The 12,294-nt window shown below is 44.4% G+C and overlaps 5 non-coding genes across 5 annotated transcripts; all 5 read right to left on the reverse strand.

Annotated features, from left to right (window-relative positions):
- Positions 1-1,086: 1,086 nt before the first annotated feature.
- Positions 1,087-1,168, reverse strand: trnas-aga (transfer RNA serine (anticodon AGA)). The gene has a single exon. It is a non-coding gene; the product is annotated as a tRNA-Ser (tRNA).
- A 2,918-nt stretch (positions 1,169-4,086) lies between these two features.
- Positions 4,087-4,168, reverse strand: trnas-aga (transfer RNA serine (anticodon AGA)). The gene has a single exon. It is a non-coding gene; the product is annotated as a tRNA-Ser (tRNA).
- A 672-nt stretch (positions 4,169-4,840) lies between these two features.
- trnal-uaa (transfer RNA leucine (anticodon UAA)) lies at positions 4,841-4,924 on the reverse strand. Its single transcript has one exon. It is a non-coding gene; the product is annotated as a tRNA-Leu (tRNA).
- Positions 4,925-7,119: 2,195 nt separating this feature from the next.
- On the reverse strand, positions 7,120-7,201 carry trnas-aga (transfer RNA serine (anticodon AGA)). The gene has a single exon. It is a non-coding gene; the product is annotated as a tRNA-Ser (tRNA).
- Positions 7,202-7,864: 663 nt separating this feature from the next.
- On the reverse strand, positions 7,865-7,947 carry trnal-uaa (transfer RNA leucine (anticodon UAA)). Its single transcript has one exon. It is a non-coding gene; the product is annotated as a tRNA-Leu (tRNA).
- Positions 7,948-12,294: the final 4,347 nt, after the last annotated feature.

Below are 12,294 nucleotides of genomic sequence, written 5' to 3' on the forward strand. Positions count from 1 at the left end.
CGGGGAGACCCCATTGAATTTTTTATCGATCGCCCGAAACAACTCGGCCACGTCTGCGAGAGCTCAGCTGAATGCTGCTCACTTAAAATTGCAACCATCCATCGCGCTGCAACAGACGGGCACCAAGAACGACCGTGCCTCTGTGGGTAATGTGTGTGTGTCTCTTTTTTTCTCAGCTTTTCTGTGTGAGTGTCCGTTTCTCTGTCTTTCTCTCAATCGTCCAATATTCCGTTTGCCTTCTGGATTACTTGTTGCACCCGCATGGTGACTTTTTGTGTTTCATGTACGATGACACCCAGATCCCTCTGTACTGCAGCATTTTGTAGTATTTCTCCGTTGAAATAATATTTTGCTTTTTTATTGTTCCTGCCAAAGTGGATGACTTCACATTTTCCCACCTTATATTCCATCTGCCAAATTTTTGCCCATTCGCTTAACCTGTCAATATCCCTTTGTAGATACTTTGTGCCACCCTCGCAACTTGCTTTTCCACCTATTTTCGTATCATCAGCAAATTTGGCAACAATACACTCTGTGCCTTCATGCAAGTCATTGATATATATTGTAAATAGTTGAGGCCCCAGCACTGATCCCTGCGGCACCCATCGGTTACCGATTGCCATTTTGAAAATGACCCTTTAATCCCGACTCTTTGTTTTCTGTAAGTTAGCAAATCCCCAATCTATGAACTCTTATCTTGTGCCTGTTATTCTCTGCGAGGTAAAGGTCAGAAGCAGTGGCAGGAAGCGGCAGAAGGCACGGGTGGGTGCAAGCGTGGAGAATAACAAGCAGCGGGGATATCACCTTTTATATGGCACCTTTTCGAATGCCTTTTGGAACTCCAAATATACTGCATCCATTGGTTCCCCTTTATCCACCCTGATCGCTACTTCCTCAAAGAACTCCAATAAAATTTTCAAACACGATTTCCCATTCATAAAACCATGTTGACTATTCTAGATTGTATAATGAGTCCGCGAATGTCCTGCTCCGACTTCTTAAAAATGGATTCGAGCATTTTCATTTGACACACACTCGGATCGGTTGAAACGCAGAGATGAAAGGTCGGAAAAGAAAACTCTGAACCGTAGTCGGCAGGATTCGAACTTGCGCGGGGAGACCCCAATGGATTTCTAGTCCATCGCCTTAACCACTCGGCCACGACTACTTGCTAAAAGCACAATGCTGCTCACTTAAAATCGCAATAATCCAGCGCTCTGCGACACAGAACAGCAGAACTGGTGTCGGTGTCAGCCGTCGGTCAGGGGGTCGGTTGTTCACGCTCGTTACTCGTTTGTATAGTGGTGGGTATCCCTACCTATTACATGGTCGACCTGGCTTAAAATACACCTGGACGATGAACTTCTTCGACATTTAAAGTTTTCATTTATCTCCAAAATTGGACGTGTGAAAAAACACTGATAAACGAACTCGGACAATCCCACTTTCCACAATCTAATTTCACTGATATTTCAGCGATTTTAAATCTCACTCTCCGCGTCACCTCGATGTCGGAACCACAATAATGAGCAAGAAATGAAAGGCAGAGTCGCGTTGTGAAGAGACCCGGGTTAATTCAGCATCCCGAGTGGCTGATGGAGGCAGATTCAATGATGGCTTTCAAAACGGAACGGGATAAGCACTTGAAAGGAAAACAATTGCAGTGCTCGGGGGATAGGGCGGGGTAGTGGAACCAGCTGGATTGGTCTTGCATGGAGCCGGCACGGACACGATGGGCCAAAAGGCCTCCTTCCGTGCTGTTGCCTTTCTATGATTCTGTGATGCAAATGGCAAAAGAGAGTCAATGATCAGTATCAAAATATAACGGAAACAATATCGACCACGAGTGGGGCTCGAATCCACGCGGGTGGAAACCCATTGGATCTTAAATCTAACGCCTTATCCACTCGGCCATCCTGGTCCTTTCACAATCTTGCTTTATGTGTAATGTACTTAAGTGTCACTTCTTCTACGCTTTCCTTTGTCATCAAACAAATGGTTGGAATGGATTCAATGAAATTTGAAGCGTGTCAAACGCCATCTGTGGGGAGTGTCCATCAACTGCTCACGCCAGTTCCTCGTTCGTGTCGTGCTGAATATCCCCATTTGTCACGCGGTTGATCAGGGTTCAACTCTCCAATGTCGAAGTCCCGGTGTTTCTGCCTTGAAAAGCTTCACTTTCATTTATCTCCACTATTTCATGTGGAAAATACACTGAAAGTCGAACTCGGACCATCCGACTTTCCACAATTTAATTTCACTGATATTCCAGCGATTTTAAAACCTGCTCTCTGCCTCACTCTTCACCTCGATTTCAGAACACGAATAATGTGCAAGTTATGAATACGCAGAATCGAGCTGTTTGCAGACCCGGGCTAATTCAGCCGCTCTAAATAGAGAGAGAGAGACATACAGAAAGAAATTTATATTCGAATATGTGATGTGGAAAAAACATTGAAAGACTAACTCGGACCATCCCACTTTCCAAAATTTAATCTCACTGATACTCCAACGATTTTAAAACTCTCTATTAAGGTCTCTCTATCTCTCTCTCCCCATGTCTCCATCTCTCTCCCTCCTTTTCTCTCTCTGTCTCTTTCCATCTCTCTCTCTGTGAATCTTTCCACAATGGCCCGTGAAATGAACTGTCATGAAATTATGACTTCAGGCGGAAAAGTCGAAATCCATTGCTCCTCAATCAGTCGATTGTCACAATCAGTTGCAAAAAGCTGTTGATCTGACTTCAGCCGATGAAGAGCATTATTATCCCGTTATCGATCGAGGGGTGCGGTGGCCAAGTGGCAAAGCGTCGGTTTGCTAAACCGAACCATGCAGGTTCGATCCGCGTCTGTACCTGTTTTCAGCTTCAAATATTAATGAAATGATCAATTTGATGACAGTTTGTTTCACTTTCCACGGGCCACTGTTGAAAGAAGACTCACTGTTCCCATTTTCATCTCTCTGTTCGATGAGATCCAGAATAAAGTGATGTGGGGTGCGAGGAAAAGAATGATCAAGAGAGACACTCAGAAAGAGATTCTCTCGGTCTGTCAGAGTCTGTGTCACTCTCTCTCGCTCCATCTGTCCAATCCCCGCAGATTTGAAAATCACAGGGTCAAAGAAGGAAACAGATTGGAACACATTGTCCCTGTGTCCTGTTTCAAAACCGACTCCCAGGAAAACGGCTCCGGTTGAATCGTTAAATGGTCAATGGTTTCTCTGTCTTTCTCTCAATATTCCGTTTGCCTTCTGGATTACCTGCTGCACCTGTATTTTGACTTTTTGTGTTTCATGCACGATGATACCCAGATCCCTCTGTACTGCAGCATTTTGTAGTATTTCTCCATTGAAATAATATTTTGCTTTTTTATTTTTCCAGCCAAAGTGGATGAATTCACATTTTCCCACCTTACATGCCATCTGCCAAATTTTTGCCCATTCGCTAAAACTGTCAATATCCCTTTGTAGATACTTTGTGTCACCCTCGCAACTTGCTTTTCCACCTATTTTCGTATCATCAGCAAATTTGGCCACGATACACTCTGTCCCTTCATCCAAGTCATTGACATCGATTTTAAATACTTGAGGCCCCAACACTGAGCCCTGCGGCACCCATCAGTTACCGATTGCCATTTTGAAAATGACCCTTTAATCCCAACTCTTTGTTTTCTGTTAGTGAGCAAACCCCCAATCTATGAGCTCTTATCTTGTGCCTGTTATTCTCTGCGTGGTAAAGGTCAGAAGCAGTGGCAGGAAGCGGCAGAAGGCACGGTTGTGTGTAAGCGTGGAGAATAACAAGCAGCAGGGATATCACCTTTTATGTGGCACCTTATCGAATGCCTTTTGGAAATCCAAATATACTGCATCCATTGGTTCCCCTTTATCCACCCTGATCGCTACTTCCTCAAATAACTCTAATAAAATTGTCAGACACGATTTCCCATTCATAAAACCATGTTGACGATTCTAATTGTATGATGAGTCCGCGAATGTCCTGCTCCGACTTCTTGACAATGAATTTTCATTTTGCACACACTCGGATCGGTTGAAACGCAGAGATTAAAGGATAAAATGATAACTCTAAACCGTAGTCGGCAGGATTCGAACCTGCGCGGGGAGACCCCAATGGATTTCTAGTCCATCGCCTTAACCACTCGGCCACGACTACTTGCTAAAAGCACAATGCTGCTCAGTTAAAATCGTAATAATCCAGCGCTCTGCGACACCGAGCCGCAGAACTGGTGTGGGTGTCAACCGTCGGTGAGGGGGTCGGTTGTTCACGCTCGTTGCTCGTTTGTATGGTGGTGGGTATCCCGACCTATTACATGGTAGACCTGGCTTCAAATACACCTGGACGACGAATTTCTTCTGCCTTCAAAGATATCATTTATCTCGAACATTGGACGTGTGATAAAAAAGACTGATGAACGAACTCGGACAATCCCACTTTCCACAATATAATTTCACTGATATTTCAGCGATTTTAAATCTCACTCTCCGCGTCACCTCGATGTCAGAACCACAATAATGAGCGAGAAATGAAAGGCAGAGTCGCGCGGTGAACAGACCCGGGCTAATTCAGCATCCCGAGTGGCTGATGGAGGCAGATTCAATGATGGCTTTCAAAACGGAACGGGATAAGTACTTGAAAGGAAAAAGGTTGCAGTGCTAGAGGGATCGCGCGGAGGAGTGGGACGAGCTGGATTGGTCTTGCATAAAGCCGGCACGGACACGATGGGCCAAAAGGCCTCCTTCCGTGCTGTCACCTTTCTCTGATTCTGTGATGCAAATGGCAAAAGAGAGTCAATGATCAGTATCAAAATGTAACGCAAACCGCACCGACCAGGAGTGGGGTTCGGACCCCACGCGGGTATAAAACCATTGGATCTTAAATCCAACACCTTAACCACTCGGCCATCCTGGTCCTTTCATAATGTTGCTTTATGTGTAATGTGCTTGAGAGTCACTTCTTCTACGGTTTTGTTTGTCATCAAATAAATGGTTGGAATGGATTCAATGAAATTTGAAGCGTGTCCAACGCCATCTGTGGGGAGTGTCCATCAACTGCTCACGCCAGTTCCTCCTTCGTGTTGTGCTGAATATCCCCATTTGTCACGCGGTTGATCAGGGCTCAATTCTCCAATGTCGAAGTCCCGGTGTTTCTGCCTTTAAAAGCTTCACTTTCATTGATCTCCACTATTTGATGTGGAAAATACACTGAAAGTCGAACTCGGACCATCCGACTTTCCACAATTTAATTTCACTGATATTCCAGCGATTTTAAAACCTGCTCTCTGCCTCACTCTTCACCTCGATTTCAGAACACTAATAATGTGCAAGTTATGAATACGCAGAATCGAGCTGTTTGCAGACCCGGGCGAATTCAGCCGCTCCAAATAGAGAGAGAGAGACATACAGAAAGGAATTTATTTCCAATATTTGACGTGGAAAAAACATTGAAAGACTAACTCGGACCATCCCACTTTCCAAAATTTAATCTCACTGATACTCCAACGATTTTAAAACTCTCTATTAAGGTCTCTCTATCTCTCTCTCCCCATGTCTCCATCTCTCTCCCTCGTTTTCTCTCTCTGTCTCTTTCTATCTCTCTCTCTGTGAATCTTTCCACAATGGCCCGTTGAATGAACTGTCATGAAATTATTAGTTCAGGCGGAATAGTCGAAATCCAATGCTCCTCAATCAGTCGATTGTCGCAATCAGTTGCTTCAAGCTGTTGATCTGACTTCACCCGATGAAGAACATTATCATCCGTGTTTGGCTCGGGGGTGCGGTGGCCAATTGGAAAAGCGTTGGTCTCATTATAATAGAAAAGCGCGAGCTCGATCCCCGTCCGTACCTGTTTCTAGCTTTAACTTTTAATGAAATGACCTATTTGATGACAGTTTGTTTCACTTTCCACGGGCCACTGTTGAAAGAAGACTCACTGTTCACATTTCCATCTCTCTGTTAGTTAAGATCCAGAATAAAGTGATGTGGGGTGCGAGGAAAAGAGTGGGAAAGAGAGACACTCAGAAAGAGAGAGAGACACTGGGAGAGAAAGAGACTCTCTCGGTCTGTCTGAGTCTGTGTTAATCTCTCTCCCTCTATCTGTCCAATACCCGCAGATTTGAGAATCACAGGGTCAAAGAAGGAAACAGATTGGAACAAATTGAGACTGTGTCCTGTTTCAAAACCGACTCCCAGGAAAACGGCTACGGTTGAATCATTAAATGGTCAATATTTTCTTCTTCTTTCTCTCAATCGTCCAATATTTCGTTCGCCATCTGGATTACCTGCTGCACCTGCACGGTGACTTTTTGTGTTTCATGTACAATGACACTCATATCCCTCAGTACTGCAGCATTTTGTAGTATTTCTCCATTCAAATAATATTTTGCTTTTTTATTTTTCCTGCCAAAGTGGATGAATTCACATTTTCCCACCTTATATTCCATCTGCCAAATTTTTGCCCATTCGCTTAACCTGTCAATATCCCTTTGTAGATCCTTTGTGCCACCCTCGCAACTTGCTTTTCCACCTATTTTCGTATCATCATCAAATTTGGCCACAATACGCTCTGTCCCTTCATCCAAGTCATTGAAACATATTGTAAATAGTTGAGGCCCCAGCACTGATCCCTGCGGCACCCGTCAGTTACCGATTGCCATTTTGAAAATGACTTTTAATCCCGACTCTTTGTTTTCTGTGAGTTCGCAAATCCCCAATCTATGAGCTCTTATCTTGTGCCTGTTATTCTCTGCGAGGTAAAGGTCAGAAGCAGTGGCAGGAAGCGGCAGAAGGCACGGGTGGGTGCAAGCGTGGAGAATAACAAGCAGCAGGGATATCACCTTTTATGTGGCACCTTATCGAATGCCTTTTGGAAATCCAAATATACTGCATCCATTGGTTCCCCTTTATCCACCCTGATCGCTACTTCCTCAAATAACTCTAATAAAATTGTCAGACTGGATTTCCCATTCATAAAACCATGTTGACTATTCTCGATTGTATGATGAGTCCGCGAATGTCCTGCTCCGACTTCTTGACAATGGATTTTCATTTCACACACTCGCATCGGTTGAAACGCAGAGATTAAAAGATAAAATGATAACTTTAAACCGTAGTCGGCAGGATTCGAACCTGCGCGGGGAAACCCCAATGGATTTCTAGTCCATCGCCTTAACCACTCGGCCACGACTACTTGTTGAAAACACAATGCTGCTCACTTAAAATCGTAATAATCCAGCGCTTTGCGACACCGAGCCGCAGAACTGGTATCGGTATCAACCGTCGGTCAGGGGGTCGGTTGTTCACGCTCGTTGCTCGTTTGGAAAGTGGTGGGTATCCCTACCGATTGCATGGTAGACCTGGCTTCAAATACACCTGGACGATGAACTTCTTCTGCCTTTCAAGATATCATTTATCTCGAACATTGGACGTGTGATAAAAAGACTGATAAACGAACTCGGACAATCCCACTTTCCACAATATAATTTCACTGATATTTCAGCGATTTTAAATCTCACTCTCCGCGTCACCTCGATGTCAGAACCACAATAATGAGCAAGAAATGAAAGGCAGAGTCGCGTTGTGAAGAGACCCGGGCGAATTCAGCATCCCGAAGTGGCTGATGGAGGCAGATTCAATGATGGCTTTCAAAACGGAACGGGATCAGTTCTTGAAAGGAACAAAAGTGCATTGCTCGGGGGATAGGGCGGGGTCGTGGGACTAGCTGGATTGGTCTTGCATGGAGCCGGCACGGACACGATGGGCCAAAAGGCCTCCTTCCGTGCTGTCAACTTTCCATGATTCTGTGATGCAAATTGCAAAAGAGAGTCAATGATCAGTATCAAAATGTAACATCTACCAGGAGTGGGGTTCGAACCCACGTGGGGATAAACCCATTGGATCTTAAGTCCAACGCCTTAACCACTCGGCCATCCTGGTCTTTTCAGAATCTTGCTCTATATGTAATGTACTTGAGTGTCACTTCTTCTACGCTTTGCTTTGTCATCAAACAAATGGTTGGACTGGATTCAATGAAATTTGCAGCGTGTCCAACGCCATCTGTGGGGAATGTCCATCAACTGCTCACGCTCGTTCCACGTTGGTGTCGTGCTGAATATCCCCATCTGTCACGCGGTTGATCAGGGTTCAATTCTCCAATGTCGAAGTCCCGGTGTTTCTGCCTTTAAAAGCTTCACTTTCATTTATCTCCAATATTTGTTGTGGAAAATACACTGAAAGTCGAACTCGGACCATCCCACTTTCCACAATTTAATTTCACTGATATTCCAGCGATTTTAAAACCTGCTCTCTGCCTCACTCTTCACCTCGATGGCAGAACCCGAAAAATGTGCAAGAAATGAAGACGCAGAATCGAGCTGTGAGCAATCCCGGGCTGATTCAGCAGCTCGCAACAGAGAGAGAGAGAGAAACAGAGAGCGAGACACAGGAAGAGAGACGGAGAGTGAGAGAGGCCCTGATCGGGGCGCAGAGGAGGTTTACGAGAAATATCCCACATACAACAATGAAATGAATGGCCAGTTAATCTGCGTTTTGGTGGTGTTAGTTGAAGAAGGAATTTTCGCAAATTGTCATTAAATAAATGTTCAAAATAGATTCACTGAAATTTGAAGGGTGTCCAACGCCATCTGTGGTGAGTGTCCATCACCAGATTACACCAGCTCCTCGTTAGTATTGTGGTGAATATCCTCGCCTGTAACTCGAACACCCGCGGTTCAATTCCCCGACCGATAGTGGAACTTTTGCTACCTTCAAAAGCTTCACTTTTCGTCCTGTGCCAGTTCTTCGTTGGCGTCGTGGTGAAGGACAGGGAGAGACAGAGAGACAAAGACATCGGAAAGGGCGCAGAGGAGATTCACCAGAAAGATCTCACATACAGCAATGAAAAGGATGGTCAGTTCATCTGCTTTTTGGTGGTGTTGATTATCGTCCAGGTTTGGAAATTTGCGACCAGCAAGGCCCCACAAACAGCAATGACAGAGTAACAGGTGCATGAGGCAGATGGAACAAGAGTTTCAATGAGCAACATCAAAATGGAACGGAAATAACAGTTATCAGAAATGGGTTTCGAACCCACGCGGGTATAAACCCGTTGGATTTTTAGTCTAATATTTTAACCCCACGCCTCCATGTTTGTCGATGTGTTGAGATGGTGCTGAGTGTCCCCGAGTGGTTAAAGCGATGGATCAGAAATCCATTGGGATCTTTCCGCGAAGGTACGGATCCTGCCGACTGCGGATGCCATTATCAGCGGTTTAACATGCAGCAAACTTCTCATTCTTCAGTGAATTAAAAATGCACGGCTTTGAACACTTCGAGTTTTATGCTCGTTGGAATTGATCTGCAAGATTTCACGAAATCGACGACAGAAATAGAACAAAGAATGTGCCAAATGACCGATAGTCTGTCTCTCTCTGTGTGTTTGAGTCACCCGATGTGTTTCTCTCTGTTTGTGTGTGTGTGTTGGTGTGTGCGCGCGCCACACATTTTCTCCGTTTTTCTGAAGGGGTCTCTGTCTCTTTCTTTCTCTCCCACACTCTCTCCCGCGTTCCTCACATAATTTGACTCTGGACATGATCCAACAAAGAGATGGAAAAGTGGCCGTTCATCTTCTTTCACCAGTGGCCCGTGGAAAGATAAATAAAGTATCATTAAGCACCAGGCCGAGCGGTTAAGGACTTAAGATCCAATTGGTTCACAAGCGGGTGAACACCATTCCAGGCAGCTCTTTAATTTAATCCCGTTACACTTTCATACTGCTCAGTTCCACTCGTTTCCCATCTGCATTATGTACCTGTTACTTTGTCATTGCGATTTGTGGGACCTTGCTGTGCGCATGGCTGGAAACCTGGACGATAATCTTTCCTCAAACAATACCACCAAAAAACAGATTAACTATTGGTTCTGATATCGAGGTGAAGGGTGAGGCAGAGAGCAGCTTTTAAAATCGCTGGAATATCAGTGAAATTAAATTGTGGAAAGCGGGATGGTCCGAGTTTGTCTTTCAGTGTATTTTCCGCATCCAATATTGCAGGTAAATTACAAGAGATATGAAAGTGAATCTATCAAAGACAGCAAAAGTGTAACCTCCCTGTCGGTGAATTGAATCCTGGTCTTCCGCGTGGATTTTTCTCTCTGAATACACAGATTCCAATGTTGAAAACGTGACAGGAACATTCTCTCCAACACGAATTATGTATAAGACACTTGGAAATCCATAAACAGACATTGATAGCCTCATGGTAGCACTGGGTCTGGATATGGAATGTCCGGTTCAAATCACTGGAGAATGACAAGAATCCCATCGTTTTAATTCTGTTTGGGAATCAAATCACTTATTTAATTTTTTTAAATAAAGCAGTAAGCAATATAAGATCATAAGAACATAAAATAGGAGCAGGAGTAGGCCAGTCGGCCCCTCGAACCTGCACCGCCATTCAATAAGATCATGGCTGATCTTCGACCTCAACTCCACTTCCCGCCCGATCCCCATATCCCTTGATTCCCCGAGAGTCGAAAAAATTATCGATCTCAGTCTTGAATATATTGAATGGCTCAGCATCCACAGCCCTCTGGGGTTGAGAATTCCTAAGATTCACAACCCTCTGCGTGAAGAAATTCCTCCTCATCTCAGTCTTGAATGGCCGACCCCTTACCCTGAGACTATGCCCCCTAGTTCTCGACTCTCCAGCCAGAGAAATCAGCCTCTCGTCATGTACCCTGTCAAGCACCCTCAGAATCTTATATGTTCCAATGAAATCACCTCTCATTCTTCTAAACTCCAGAAAGTATAGTCCCATTCTACTCAAGCTCTCTTCATCGGACAAACCTCTCGCCCCAGGAATTAATCGAGTGAACCTTCGTTGCACCTCCTCAAAGGCAAGTATATCCTTCCTTAGATAAGGAGACCAAAACTCTGCGCAGTACTCTAGGTGAGGTCTCACCAATGCCCTATACAACTGTAGTAAGACTTCCTTACTGTTTTACTCCAACCCCCTTGCAATAAACGCCAACATGCCGTTTGCCTTCCTCATTGCTTGCTGCACCTGCATAATCACTTTTTGTGTTTCTTGTACGAGGACACCCAATTCTCCCTGAACACCAAATTTTACTAATTTCTCAACATATAAAAATATTCTGCTTTTCTATTTTTCATATCGAATTGTAAAACCTCACATTTCCCCACATCATACTCCACCTGGCACCTTCTTACCCATTCACTTAGCCTGTCTATATCCCTTTGCAGACTCTTTGTGTCCTCCTCACAGCTTACTTTCCCACCGAGCTTTGTATCATCAGCAAACTTGGATGCATTACACTCGGTCTGTTCATCTAAGCCATTGATATAGATTGTAAATAGCTGAGGCCCAAGCTCCGATCCTTGCGGTACCCCACTCGTTACAGCCTGCCAACCTGAAAATGACCCATTTTTCCGCACTCTATTTTCTGTCCGTTAACCAATCCTCTATGCGTGCTAATGGATTATCCCAACTCCATGAACCCTTACATTGTGCAACAACCTTTGATGTGGCATCTTATCGAATGTCTTTTGAAAATCCAAATGTCCGACATCCATTGGTTCACCTTTATCTATCCTGCTAGTTGCATCCTCAAAAAACTCGAATAAATTTGTCAAACACGATTTCCCTTTCATTAAACCATGTTGACTCTGCCGAATCATATTATGATGTTCGAAGTGCCCTGTTACCACTTCCTTAATAATGGATTCCAGCATATTCCCGACGGCAAGAGGTCAGGCTAATTGGCCTGTCGTTCCTTGTTTTTTCTCCCCCTCCCTTCTTGAATAGCGGGATAACATTTGCTGCATTCCAATCCACTGGGACCATTCCAGAATCTAGAGAATTTGGGAAGATCATAACCGATGCATCCACTATCTCTGCAGCCACCTCTTTTCGAACTCACGGATGTTGGCCATCAGGTTCAGGAGATTTGTCGGCTTTTAGTCCCATTAGTTTGTCCAGTACTTTTTCTCCAGTGATATTAATTGTATTAAGTTCCTTCCTCTCATTTACCCCCTGGTTCCCCATTATTTTTGTTGTGCTTTTAGTGTCTTCCACTGTGAAAACAGAGAAAAAAATATTTTGTTTAACGTATCTGCTACTTCCTGATTACATAAGAACATAAGAACATAAGAAATTGGAGCAGGAGTAGGCCAATCGGCCCCTCGAGCCTGCTCCGCCATTCAATAAGATCATGGCTGATCTGATCCCAACCACAAATCTAAAGAACACAAGAAGTAGGAGCAGG

The sequence above is a fragment of the Heptranchias perlo genome, unplaced genomic scaffold (genome assembly GCF_035084215.1).
Source record: "Heptranchias perlo isolate sHepPer1 unplaced genomic scaffold, sHepPer1.hap1 HAP1_SCAFFOLD_56, whole genome shotgun sequence".
Lineage (NCBI taxonomy): Eukaryota > Metazoa > Chordata > Chondrichthyes > Hexanchiformes > Hexanchidae > Heptranchias > Heptranchias perlo.